This window comes from Zerene cesonia, chromosome 6 (genome assembly GCF_012273895.1).
Source record: "Zerene cesonia ecotype Mississippi chromosome 6, Zerene_cesonia_1.1, whole genome shotgun sequence".
In the NCBI taxonomy this organism is placed as follows: domain Eukaryota; kingdom Metazoa; phylum Arthropoda; class Insecta; order Lepidoptera; family Pieridae; genus Zerene; species Zerene cesonia.
The window spans coordinates 3,610,639-3,623,792 of NC_052107.1; positions in this window are offsets into that span (position 1 = coordinate 3,610,639).

Genomic DNA, 13,154 nt, shown 5'->3' on the forward strand with positions numbered 1-13,154 from the left:
TTAATTTTAATATATTTATCCGCGCTCACTAAGCACTTTTTGCGTCTTAGTCTTTGCGTAAGTCTTACGCACAGGAGAGGACATCAAGAAATTATTTTATTTCTCGCCGAACGTCTGTAGGGTTGTGGTTCCTGAATGAATGAAAAAAGAAGTTTAAAAAATAATGGAAACGGGAAAGAATCTACGTTTTAACTATAATTTTTTGTGGTAGTTGTATTTCAAAATATATATGATAATAATAAATAAATAAATCACATTCATAGCGTATACATTTTAATAAATAATTAAATTTTCTATTTCTATTCTATTAGTTTAGAAAAGATTTAAGTTTACTTTCAGATCTATGATATCATTATTAGACTTCATAAAAACGTAGATAACTTATATGCATAGTGGTTCACATAAATCGAATTTAATATTTCAATAAACCTACGAGAAGTTAGTATATCTTACATAAATTATGAAATGTCACTGCTTAACCTTCGTTAAACTTGCAGTTACCAGTTTAAAACAATACTGTGGAGATAGAAAGTTTGTGAGAGCTTTCACACACAACCAGCGAGCAGATGAAGGTGTTTATACAAACCGTAGTTTTATGTTACACGTGTTTTTTAATGCTAAATAGCAAAAAAATTACAGCACTGTTGAGCTCATCTTTATTGATAGAAATCATTGAAAACGAGGCTTAAAGTATAGTATACATACATATAATATGTTTAAAATTAGTAAAACGTAATATGTGGATGTCAAATATAATAAACCTCCCAATGTTTATTGAGTTAATTATATTTGTCTCAATATTTGTTCAAAACAGTGAATTAGATTTTTCATCAAAAGTTTGGTAGTTTTATAAATAAAACGGATATACTATAAAATAAGAACTGAATGATAAACTATAAGGTTGTATTATTATTTTATTTAATTATATGAATTTGCTCTTAGGTATAAAAATAGATTTAGAGAAATATAATAGAATAAGAAATTGACGATAATTCGTGTCGTAACGATATCGTCGTCGTGTATTATAAATTTAATCCAAGAATAAACAAAACTTGTCGTCCACTTACAGAAGTCACGGGGTGGTACTTCGATAGTGTGTGTTCAAGTTTAAACTAACTTCATACATCCAACGGTCGTATTAATATGATTTTAGCTTTTGCTACGCCAAACTCATATAGGTCATGTGAATACAGTTATTAACACACTCAAGTATATTCTCATGCGTATATAAATGTATAATGTTTTCACTATTCCTTATTATTCGACGATCTCAAAAAGGAGAAGTTTTAATTTAATTTGTCTCTTTTCTTTTGTTTTGTTCCGTAAGTAATTCTACCGATTGGCATGATTCCATATGTTCGATAAATTTTTGCAATTTGACCCTATTTTAGAATTTATAGTGGTACTTCCCTTCGTCCCTCAGAGAGACCAGTTACCTTCTCTAAAGAAAATAATTATCTTATAATAATATATACCTATCTACGGGCTTAAAAGTATCTTAAGCCCCGACATCTAGTGCTTTGTCTTTTAATAAACACGTCTAAAACACAATCAAATAGTAGATGAAACTATACCCATACTAAAAATAGCATCGTCTTCAAAACCAAAGCATAACTATCTTCATTCCAAATAGCAATATATTCCATTACCTTCAATATTACCTCACCTCGCTTGTTTTCATAAAATAGATAGTTACATTATTAAACACTTGATTCCAGCGGCAAGTATTAAAGACGTATTAATGCGGAGACGCCGATCCATCTAGGAGCACTTAGCATGCTACTTAATGCCTAAGCATCTACGAAGCGGAACACGTTAACTCCAATTAGGTATATTGACGTTGACAAGCGAAGCGCCTTGAGTAAACGCTTTAAAGAGAAATTAGAGCTAAAAAGGCTTATGCATCCTCTATATAGTTTCTTGTTTAATGAAAAACGTAACACAGGGTAAATAAAAATACAGTTTTAATACAGTAACCATTGTTTTGGAATTAATATTTCTAATGTTTTCACACAAAAGCTCGACTGACATCTAAAATTTTAGAAAGCTGCATCTTCATGGAGTGACATAGGCTATATATGAATGGGTGAAGACGGGTCGAACAGCCAGTTATTTATATTAAATCTTACATAGAGTACGTTAATTGTTTTCTTCAAAGTCGAATTAATTCCATTAGTCTGTCAGTAAAGTGATATAACGAATGACATTATGATATTATATGTTACATCTATAATTATAATCTAATAAGCCGTTAAAAGGTATTCAAAAACGTGTTTTTTTTAAATTGCTGAACGACAATGGTGATGAAAATGAGGACTTTGCAATGACCATTGAATCTCTGATACACAATGTTTAATAGCAAATCACGGAAAGCCAGAGATTTATACACACACGCGATTACGTCGGCCATATTGTTAATGGGATTCTAATTTGGATTTCGAATTTGAAACTAACATCGGTAAATCCCGCGCGACCGTTGAATAGTTGGGCTCTACAGATGATTAATAACTAGATATTAATCAAAGCATTATTCTGTCGGCCGGATTAAATTCCCAAACGAATGGTTCCAAAACTGGAACGGGCTATAACTTTCTAATTCAAATTCATAATTATATCAATATATTCATTTGAGTCGTTGGTATATACATGGACAAATTTGACAGTAAGTGTTTAGAACGTGATGTGTATACTTGATCGTGATGTGTACACTTGATCACTTCAGAATTAAAACAAAACACATACATGTTTTTACACGGTTCCCAAAAACAAAAGAAGAGCATGTTCGCTTATAATTTTTCTTTTTTGTTAATTGCTTTGACATGCAGATAAGTTCTTCATAAATAAAAAAATCGACGGAGTTATATTGGAGGAATAAATAGAACGTTCTGATTAAGTTAAATGCCAAACAAAATAATAACAATACAAATTAAAATTATAGCTAAGTTCTCTGCATTTCAATTGCATCAAACTAACAGACGATTAACAACAATACCCTATTTGAGTGCGTTTGACAGGACATTATTATCATAGTATAAAGAGAATGTATATTAATGTGTTAGTATTAGAAAAGCAAATGATATAATTTGGCATTTGACTGCTAAATTCATTCGTTTAAAACATATTACGAGCGACCGGCGCGATGTTATCGTATTATTTTAGTCGGAAGATAGAAGACTATACAGTGATGTAGACTACTTTTTAACACGATAAAACATCGGATCTTCGAAGCCGCGGGTCACAGATGTTATAAGTTAAATACCTATTGCAGAAGTATAAAAAACCAAGAATGGTTACATTTCCTTTATGAATTTATAATGCACGCAAAATAAATAAAAAAGATTTGAGCTTCGCAACGCAAAGACCCTTTTCTGTATTAATAAACCTACTGCAATATTTATTATTTAAGGTATCCACGTGACTCGCATTTTGTAACCAATCACTATTGGACAAAAAGTTATTTTTATGATTAAATCGATCTTTTCCTGAAGACAGATCAAATTATTTTCATCAATATAATTGAAACAAGCCTCAATAATTTGTATTTAACACGGCATTGAAGTTAAATAACTCAAAAATAGCTTATTACATTTTCGTCAGACTCCAGCGAAATTTAATTTGTACGGTATTATTCGAAATTTAATACCGCTTATTACTCTTGTAAAAAATAAAATGTAATGGTTTAACCTCTGGGGTCCTCGCCGGGGTCGCTAATTCGTTTTTTATTACGATCGTTACGTCTAAAAAATATCAAAAGTGAGCATATTTTGGCCATAACGATTAATAACATTATAATCACATGATAAAATTGGGCCTTAGTGGACGCAGGAGATTGGATAATAGAATTATGACAGTCTTTTGATAGAACGAAAATAAAAATAATAGTCGAGGGTGGAGGGAGAATCACACGTATGGAGTAATGTTCTAAGCTAAAATTCAAACTGTTATTTATTCAACCAGACTTTATTTAGAATTGCTTTTGAAACGTCAAAATAGAGGAAAATAATTATTTGCGACTGCTCGGAAAGCAGTTTCTACAGTGAAGAGCCGACAAATGACTTTGTAGTTGTTCTTTTGAAATTATGTCAAAGTAACAACAGTTTACATTTGAGATAATAATGATGCCAGAATCCTGTGCCATGCTTCTTAAGCGACATTATATAAATTCATTAATAGTACAGCAAATACTTAGTAGAGTCATTTTGGGTCTAACATTATTTACAATATCATATTCAAATATTGTTAATTTCTACAAAAGTTGTGTATATTTTATTCATTAGATAATGAATAGTATAATATGTATTATATTGACATATTTCTTGAAGTGCAAGAGTAAAAACTATAATATTACTAGCTGCACCCGGCAAACGCTGTTCTGCCTTACTCTTATCGTTTGTGGTATGAAAAATAGATGTTAGCCGATTCTCAGACCTACCCAATATGCTTACCAAATTTCAGAGGAATCGGTCAAGCCGTTTCGGAGGAGTATAGAGACGAACATTGTGACACGAGAATTTTATATATAAGATACATAAATATTAGGAAATTACAAACTTTGTAGCGGATAAATCTCGTTTAATATCTAAATAGATTCTATATTAGAAGTATTGTTGAGTCATAGTTTGAAAGCAAAAATACTTTAAATTACCTATGTAAGTAAACATTTTAAATTAATTTACCCTTTGCCTAGTAGCCAATGAAGTGGTTTTTGTTTCCAAAAAGCAACGCCTAATTTTCGCTAATTATTTATAATTTTTCATGGAAGTGGACCACAACCCAGTGAGTATTATTTTTGTTTTTATATTATTTTATTTTTTTGACGACGTCAAGCGCTTCAATATTAAATGACTGTTTAATTTTATTTATTGAGTTATGTATTTTTTCATACAATCCTTCTACTGACAATAAACAAACACGATAATAAATAATAAACGAAATCAGTGCAATAGTTGCCGCGTGATGCGAAACGCGATGAAGATTATATTATGACAGACAATAAATATTTTAGAAAAGAGGTAATATTAAATGTACCACCTTTACGTTTATGTAAATAAAAATAATTAATTATTTTAAAATATGTATACATCACTTAATTTTTATTAATCTAGTTTCAAATATTAAGAAGGTTTAATGGACGAAATTGGAACAGCCTATATTCGAATCGTATTAATAAATTGAAATGAAACTAAAACCTATTTCGTCCGGTTTCAAACAGTATTTACGGAATATATGAATAATTACTTTCAGAAATAGGCACTATTTATGTGAAATAAACGTTTCTATGAAACATTCCCGCGCATCAATTTGTATTCATAGTGCGTGCTTGCAGCGTGCGTTCCTAATGTAAGGCAGATACGTGTTGTAATTTCAATAATTCCCACTGTTAATAATTCACAATTTTTACAGTTTTTGTTAGTACTTCACATTTTTAAGTATAATTAAAAAAACGTACATACATAATATATGACACCATTATTAAGAGTGCTATTAATTTAAAATAAAAGCTATTACATTATCTTGATGACATTTTTGACAACGCATTTTTTTGTCTTGTAGTGAGTTTTGTTTACTATATATAGTTCTATATAAATAACCTAATATTTATCTGTTACTGCATGAATAACCGATGTTTTCTCTTTGATTCGGATTAGTATTTACTTGAAGAAATGCAGCTTAAACGTTTGGTTTTAATCCCACCTGAGAGTTAAGATGAAGGTATAAAAAAATTAGCACCATGTCTTTATATGGAACGTATAATTTTAATAAATAAGATGGCAAATAAACGCTACACATACGGAAAGATTTAGACACATGAATAATTTTAGAACATTTGCAACCTTCTTATAATATTGTGAGTGAGCGAGCTAAGCCTATCTCGCGACAGTTGACGTGTATATGCACGTCAGAATAATTTATCTTAGCGTGCGGATTACGCGTGGGAATAAGGCTCGTGGTAAAGATATATTCATACGCGACATTTGTGTCACTTTTAAGACGTTTGTGCTTTGTTATTATAATTCCAGTCCTTTTTACATTTACTCGGTCTCCAAATGAGAATTTTGAGTGGTGTCATGTGCATTGAAGAGATTTTTCAAATCGTTCTAGTATCGCTCTGGAATAAATTGAAATTCGAGTTTGTAAAATACATTATGATTGGGAAATGAGATTGCACGGAGAAGCGCAATACAGGACGCTGGCGTACGAATAGGTTTTAAATGAATATCATTTCGAATTACCGTTTCCACATGAAAAACGATAATGTATTTTTGTAAGTCCATTGTTATTGAAATAGTAACATTGTGTATAAAAATATTGAAATGTAGGCACCGACGGAAGTGAATACATAAAATGTTGTTGTTGGATGAACTTGATTCCAGTATCAATAATTATTTGGGGTTTTCAATAATGATAGTTGAAAAAGAAATTAAACAAGATGTGTGATAAGTATAAAACAATTATATTTTTGTTTAATTCAAACGTATGTTGTTAGTCACATTCATGTTATTGGTGGCCTATGTTACGTTTATCTTTAGAGCATCTATAAATAATGAATTTTTATGTAAAAAAGTTAAGGTGAATTAAATATAACCATTTCGAAACGTTTTTTTCTGTAACCGTTTTTAAACCGTGGTCTTAGTAAGGATTTTAATTAGTCTTTGAGCCTAGTCGACGTCCCGGTATTATTGCGAAGGATAAATTCCGTATCAAAAGACCCAATTACTAGGCATGTACCTTTTATACAATATTATCTATTTAAATAAAATACATTTTATTATGAAAATTTCATGATCCGTTGTAAGGGCTTTCTGATTCTGACCTTCTGCAATTACTACAATAAGATTTTTACTTGATATTGAACAAAGTAATTGAATATATATGGCCCTCGCCCGATATATCGTGAAAGAAATAAAATTTGCAAGTGATGTTTGATAAAATATTAAAATATTATTTAGGTAATTACTCGAAAAGAATAATATTATATAGTTACTAGCTGACCGGGCAAACGCTGTTCTGCCTTACTTTTATAATTTAGGAGTATGAAAAATAGATGTTGGCCGATTCTCATAGATACCGTATAAGCACAAAAAAATTCATCAAAATCGGTCAAGCCGTTTCGGAAGAGTATGGCAACGAAAACTGTGACACGAGAATTTTATATATAAGATGAAACTTTTAAAGAAGAATAAAATTAAATTTTAAAAAATCTTCCTTCTACCAAGGTGTAATAAAGTGCATAAAATCTAAGTAAATTTTGAATAATTTCCTATGTTTTTTAAATTAACTGTTCGTCTATGGTATTTATATATAGCCTGAGTCACTAAGTAAATATTCAGCTTTATAATTGTGAAATAATTTAAGAAATTTGTACAACAGTTTTTGCATAAAAACATGACAAACATACACTCAAAGACATAAATTGTGTTACAAAAATGATGCAAAAATTAAAAGTATTAATGATTAATTAATTTCTTAACCATAAGCCCTCGTTTCACTGTCACCGACTATGCCCTTACCGTCATTTCAGACGTGATTAATAGATGGCCTACGTCCTTAATATTTACCAACAAACGTGATGGCTTAATTAAAAATGAACACGGGAGACATAATCATGTAACGAGTAATATTTACTTATTAAAAATGAGGAAATTTTTTAAAAAGAGGGAACGATTTTGGGCATAATTAGTTGTAATAAACAAATTACGACTGCATTTTAATAAACAGATTGATAAAAATAAATTTGTTGTGTTCGAAGTCTTAATATCGTGCTTTGTGTAGGGCACCTTAACGGATAAAAATGTAGATAATATGTGTTATGATGACATGTTTTTTTATTTTTTGTTATTCAGAATACAATGTCAATCCTAACATCTATTACAGTACGTATGTATGTAATGTACCAATATTTTAAATAATTTATTGCCAGTACTTTCTCGATAAAATTATTCAAGATGTTGATATAAGCATCAATCGAAAGAAAGAAAACAAATTGCAATTTGTATGATAATGAAGTCATTACAAACAGCTATGCCGTGTATATTTATAATATTAAAGGAGACGTTCTAATCGTCTTTTGTAATGTTTTGTGGTTCAGTAACTGGGAAAAGTACTGACATCAAAAGAAAATAGAGGTGAGACGGTTTATTTTTGCAGCCTAATTGGCGTGATCTTAAGAAACGCAATAAGCAGTTCCTAGAATTTCATCATGATAATCTTTTCAATTCCGTATTGTACGTTCACACAAATTTGTTTAATGCTGTATTCTTTAAATAGAAGTTGTTGGTGGATTATGCTCAAAACTCGTCATATAATAACAATATATTACTTATATGTAAGGCAATAATCGGTGCAAAGTAATAAAATTACACTGTCTGATCAAACATAATATGACAATGCGTTTAATTTGTTTCTTGGAATTTAGGACATTTTGATTTGTCAATTGATTTTTTGGGACACTACCTAATAATTCACAGTGATTATACTTTCCTTATATTAATATAAATAAAACTCGGACGACTTTATTTCCATTAAATAAAGCACTGAATAATCTGGATCGATTTTCTCATTGGCTTCATATTGATACGTCCATTCAGCAAATACAATGGCACAGAAATACAGATATTTAAAACTCAATAATCTCCTTCCTTATAGGGGCTTAAAAGTACTGGCTGTATTACTAATTTGAGTAATGGTCCACAGATTTAAATTGAATAAATAGAGATTGATATTAACATTTCAATTTACAAAGTTACACTTTAATTAAACGAGTGGCTAGATGTCCTCTGAGCTTGGCCATTTCTACAGCTGGAAAAGGACCATCTCGATATAATGCTTTATCTTATGTGGTGAAAAGTAAATGATCTCTCATTCAGATTAGCTATAGCTATATCCTCCGTATTGCTGTCATCTCCATACGCTTAAATTACGAGCACAATCGTAAACTGAATGTAATTTTCACTTGGGCCATAAAACCTCTCGCTATATGAAGCACTTGACCAGCATAATCGTGTCAGTTTTTATGAGCGCGTTATTATTTCACGCTTATTCTTGTATCGTACGATATTCATCGTTATCTTATTATAATAAAGTATAAGAATACGAAATTTTAGATGGCAAATTATTTATCTTAAAGATTATGTAGATAATTGCGGATTAAATTGTTTGTTACATTTTATTCTAATATGTGGTCTAATATATATATATTTCGGTAATAGGATTGCGAGCAATTTCACGAGCAGATTTTTGTTCTATGTTCAAATAAATTAAAATTGATATACAACGGATATTTTTGTATTGAAACAAGCAAAGGATCGTTGCAATACAAGTATCCACTAACCTAAAAATTTGGAGCGAACACTCGATACTGCAAAACAAAACTAATAAACATTCTATGCAAACTAGTAGATTCAATTAAAACTGCGCTAGAAGTACGGTTAAAAAGGGACGAAATAAAATTCAAACCTTTATTCAGTCGAATGCGAATACGTACTCCATTAAACGTTTCATATATCAAAGAGATTTGGATCGAAAAACAATAATGACGTGATCTCCTCCTGAATGTAATGTTAGACAAATTGATATGGAAATAGTACCCCAGAATCGGATATCATTCATCGTATACGTAACGCTATCGCTAACCTAGAGTGATATGAGTGCGTGAAATAAAAATAACGAGAGATGTTGAGTGTTTTGCGTTATATTTGTGTATCTTGTTATTTTAACTATATCATTCGAAATGTACGGTTTTGGTTGAGTAAATTAGCTGTGTCTGATGTTATTATATTTTTTTTTTCTTGGATTGTCATGTAGTCACAAAGTATTGCTTAGGTTGTATCGTTTTACTGTGGAAACTACAAATATACATAAATTTACATGTTGTTTTTTTTAATTTTTTGGTTGCTTTAACTGCGCTTTGGTTTTACTATAATGTATATATTGAGTGGAAATAGCCACAAAAATAAAGTTTTATCCCCGTCTAAAAATATGATATTTATTTATTATATTTTAAACAATATCTAAAAACTAGATTTTAAATATTCAAAAGTGTTCTACGAATTGATAATACCGTTTTCCGTTAGTAAGCTACATAATATTTAGTATTTTCTTGTGTTTCACTTTACGCGAGTATTATACATTTAGAAATTAAAGACTTTTTAACGGATTAAAACGCTCGCTCCACGCTCGCTGTAAAGTATTCGAAACGTCGGGTTAATAATATAATGACTAAATCACGTTTAAAATCCGTTAAAAGTCTTTAATTTCTAAAAGCTACACATTTACTAAGTAATATGTTTCTTGGCTTTCCCGTGTACTCATGACAGGACGAACGATACATATTAATCGATACATATCGTTGGTTAAGTTCAAGATAGTAATTTACAACAATGTGTACAGACATTAGAATCATTAAATGATAATGCACGAGCGGTTCCTCAAACAATTCCTGGAATTCTAAACAATTAATGTTAGTGAGAAATAAGTGAGGTTTTTGTTGCAAGCCTTGCTGTTACATAATTGGGTGCAAATGGAATTCAAAGAATTTAAAAAAGTGCTAAAATAACCAGTTGTTTTTGCTTTGTTGACATAATAACTGTTTTCACATAAAACCTAAACCGTTTTCAAATTGTCAGACCTAGACGAAATTTAGACGAAACCACACGTGAAGCACCAGCTTTCATATAAAAAAAGAATCATCAAAATCGGTTCACGGTCAAGTTCCGATGTAACAAAGCAAAATAAGAATACAGAATTGATAACACTTCCTTTTTTTTAATTTTTAGTTTTATAGCACCGAAAGAGTAGAAGAAATTCGATTACTGTGGCGGGATCACGGTTGGCCGAGAGGCTAGGCGTTGCTACGGTTAGGCAAAAAACGCAGGTTCGAATCCTGCCTCGTGATCAAATTTTTTCTATTCTTTCAAAATTTCTCAACACTTCCTTTTTTAAAGTAGGTTAAAGATGCAACTAATATTTATTTATGTAGTAAAAGATGTCTCAGTCAGTAAAATATATATAATTGTACACACTTGTACCGTAAGATCCCCCGATAAGTATTAACATATTAGATCACAAAAAGGGCAATAATTCCACAAACCGCATATAAAACTCAAGATCGGTATTGATCCCGTTTGATTCGCAGCTGGTTCAATTTCCTCGGAGCAAGACCCATTTCAATATATTCATGGTTATCTGGAAAACATAAAATTTAAGCACACGGCCTACGCATTAACAAAAGCCTGCAATCAATTGCTACATACATTCTCTTTGCGCTCGACGCGACACACGGCTAATTTTTTTATATGGTTAAAAAACAATTTATGTACCTGTTAAATAAATATAGATACATACTTTGTTAATAATTTATTGCTTTTTAAGATATGTAACTTATTGATAGATACAAATCACGTCACACTACTATGATAAACTAGCTGCGCCCCGCGGTTTCACCCGTGTAAGTCCGTATACTGTTGGAATATAGGTATATATTATGTTATTGTCCATATCTAGCAAATTTCATTGCAATCGGTTCAGTAGTTGTTGCGTGTAACGAATACACACACATTCTTACAAACTTTCGCATTAATAATATTAGTAGGATAGTTTTTATATAAGTAGATAAAGTTTGTTTAATTGGATGTTTGTCCGTCAATTACGCTGATACTTCTAAACAGATTTTAATGAAATTTGGTACAGATAAGGTACGAGCTGACTTGGGTGATAAGATAATTTTTATTCCGCTTAAATGCTTGGGATAAAAGAGGAATATTGTAATCCAGGCGGAGTCAGAACTAGCGCCTAGTGTTATATAACTTTTTTGATAGGTACAAATTTTGTTAATTTATTGATTGCATACAAATATATAGTTCTAGTACATAAAAACTTATAATGTACCAGCTTATCGTGCGCGGATCGCTCGCGTATGCGGAGGAAAATATAAGCAATATCGTGGTTTTCCCTCGTAGCTCCAGTTCCCGTGAAACTACCTTTAACCTTTCTCAGGGTTCACACTATCTCTCCATAAAATTTCATCCAAATAATTACAGTGGTTTAGGTGTAAATATAAGATAGACAGAGTTTCGCATATGTAATAATATGTATAATTATTGACTATTGATATAAAAGAGAAGAATTGAACTTTAATTCTATTTATAGATTCTATTCAATTTATCATAAATATGTGCAATCTTTAAATATATTTATGTAATATCATGTTGTATTCTGTAACAACCGTGTGTCACTTAAGTTATAGTCAATTCCCTTATTGAAAACGTTGGGTTCAAACCTCAGGTGATTAATATCGCAATCACATGCCCGTATAAGCAAAAGCAGCATTTTTAGATAAATTTCTGCATTTTCTATTTTATCGTAACATTAATCAGAATTGCTAGGCTCGAGAGATTCTATATTGAAATTATTGACCTGTGTTTGATTTGAAATATTTTCGATATTTGTACGCTAACATGGTAATTTTCAATCAGTGGAGATTAAAATAATAATATACAAATAAGGAAACAAACTGCTGTATCATTAATGCGAGGAAATCCTATCCTATCCTACTAATATTATAAATGCGAAAGTTTGTAAGGATATGTGTGTATTTGTTGCTCTTTCACGCAAAGACTGGGCTGACAGCTGGACTACTGGAATAACATATTATATACAACTTTTTATCCCGATATTCCTACGGGATATGGACTTACGCGGGTGAATCCGCGGGGTGCAGCTAGTATTATTATAATTTATTAAAAATTAAAAGGGTATGAAGAGCAACGTGCTTCTTCTGAATTTTATTTTCTTACTTTACTTAATTAATCTCAATTGTACGCAGTATTGTTAATAATAATAAATGGTGAATGTAAATTAAAGATAATTAATAAAAGTGATGCATTAGTTATTACAGCAATCATTTTAAAACCGACTCATACCACCAAATAGGAGTTAGTCAATTGAGTATTTGTACGCCTAGAATTAAACAGTGAATTCTGAATACATTAAAATAACACATATTTGGCGATAGAAGATACAGACATAAAATTAAACATCCCTTAACCCATGATCCTGTATATTAATCCAAGTCCATGTTGATTTGAATAGTTGCTTATTGGTCACGACATTGCCTCGTAATTATTGTAATATTCCGAGATAGTCTGTATTTACTC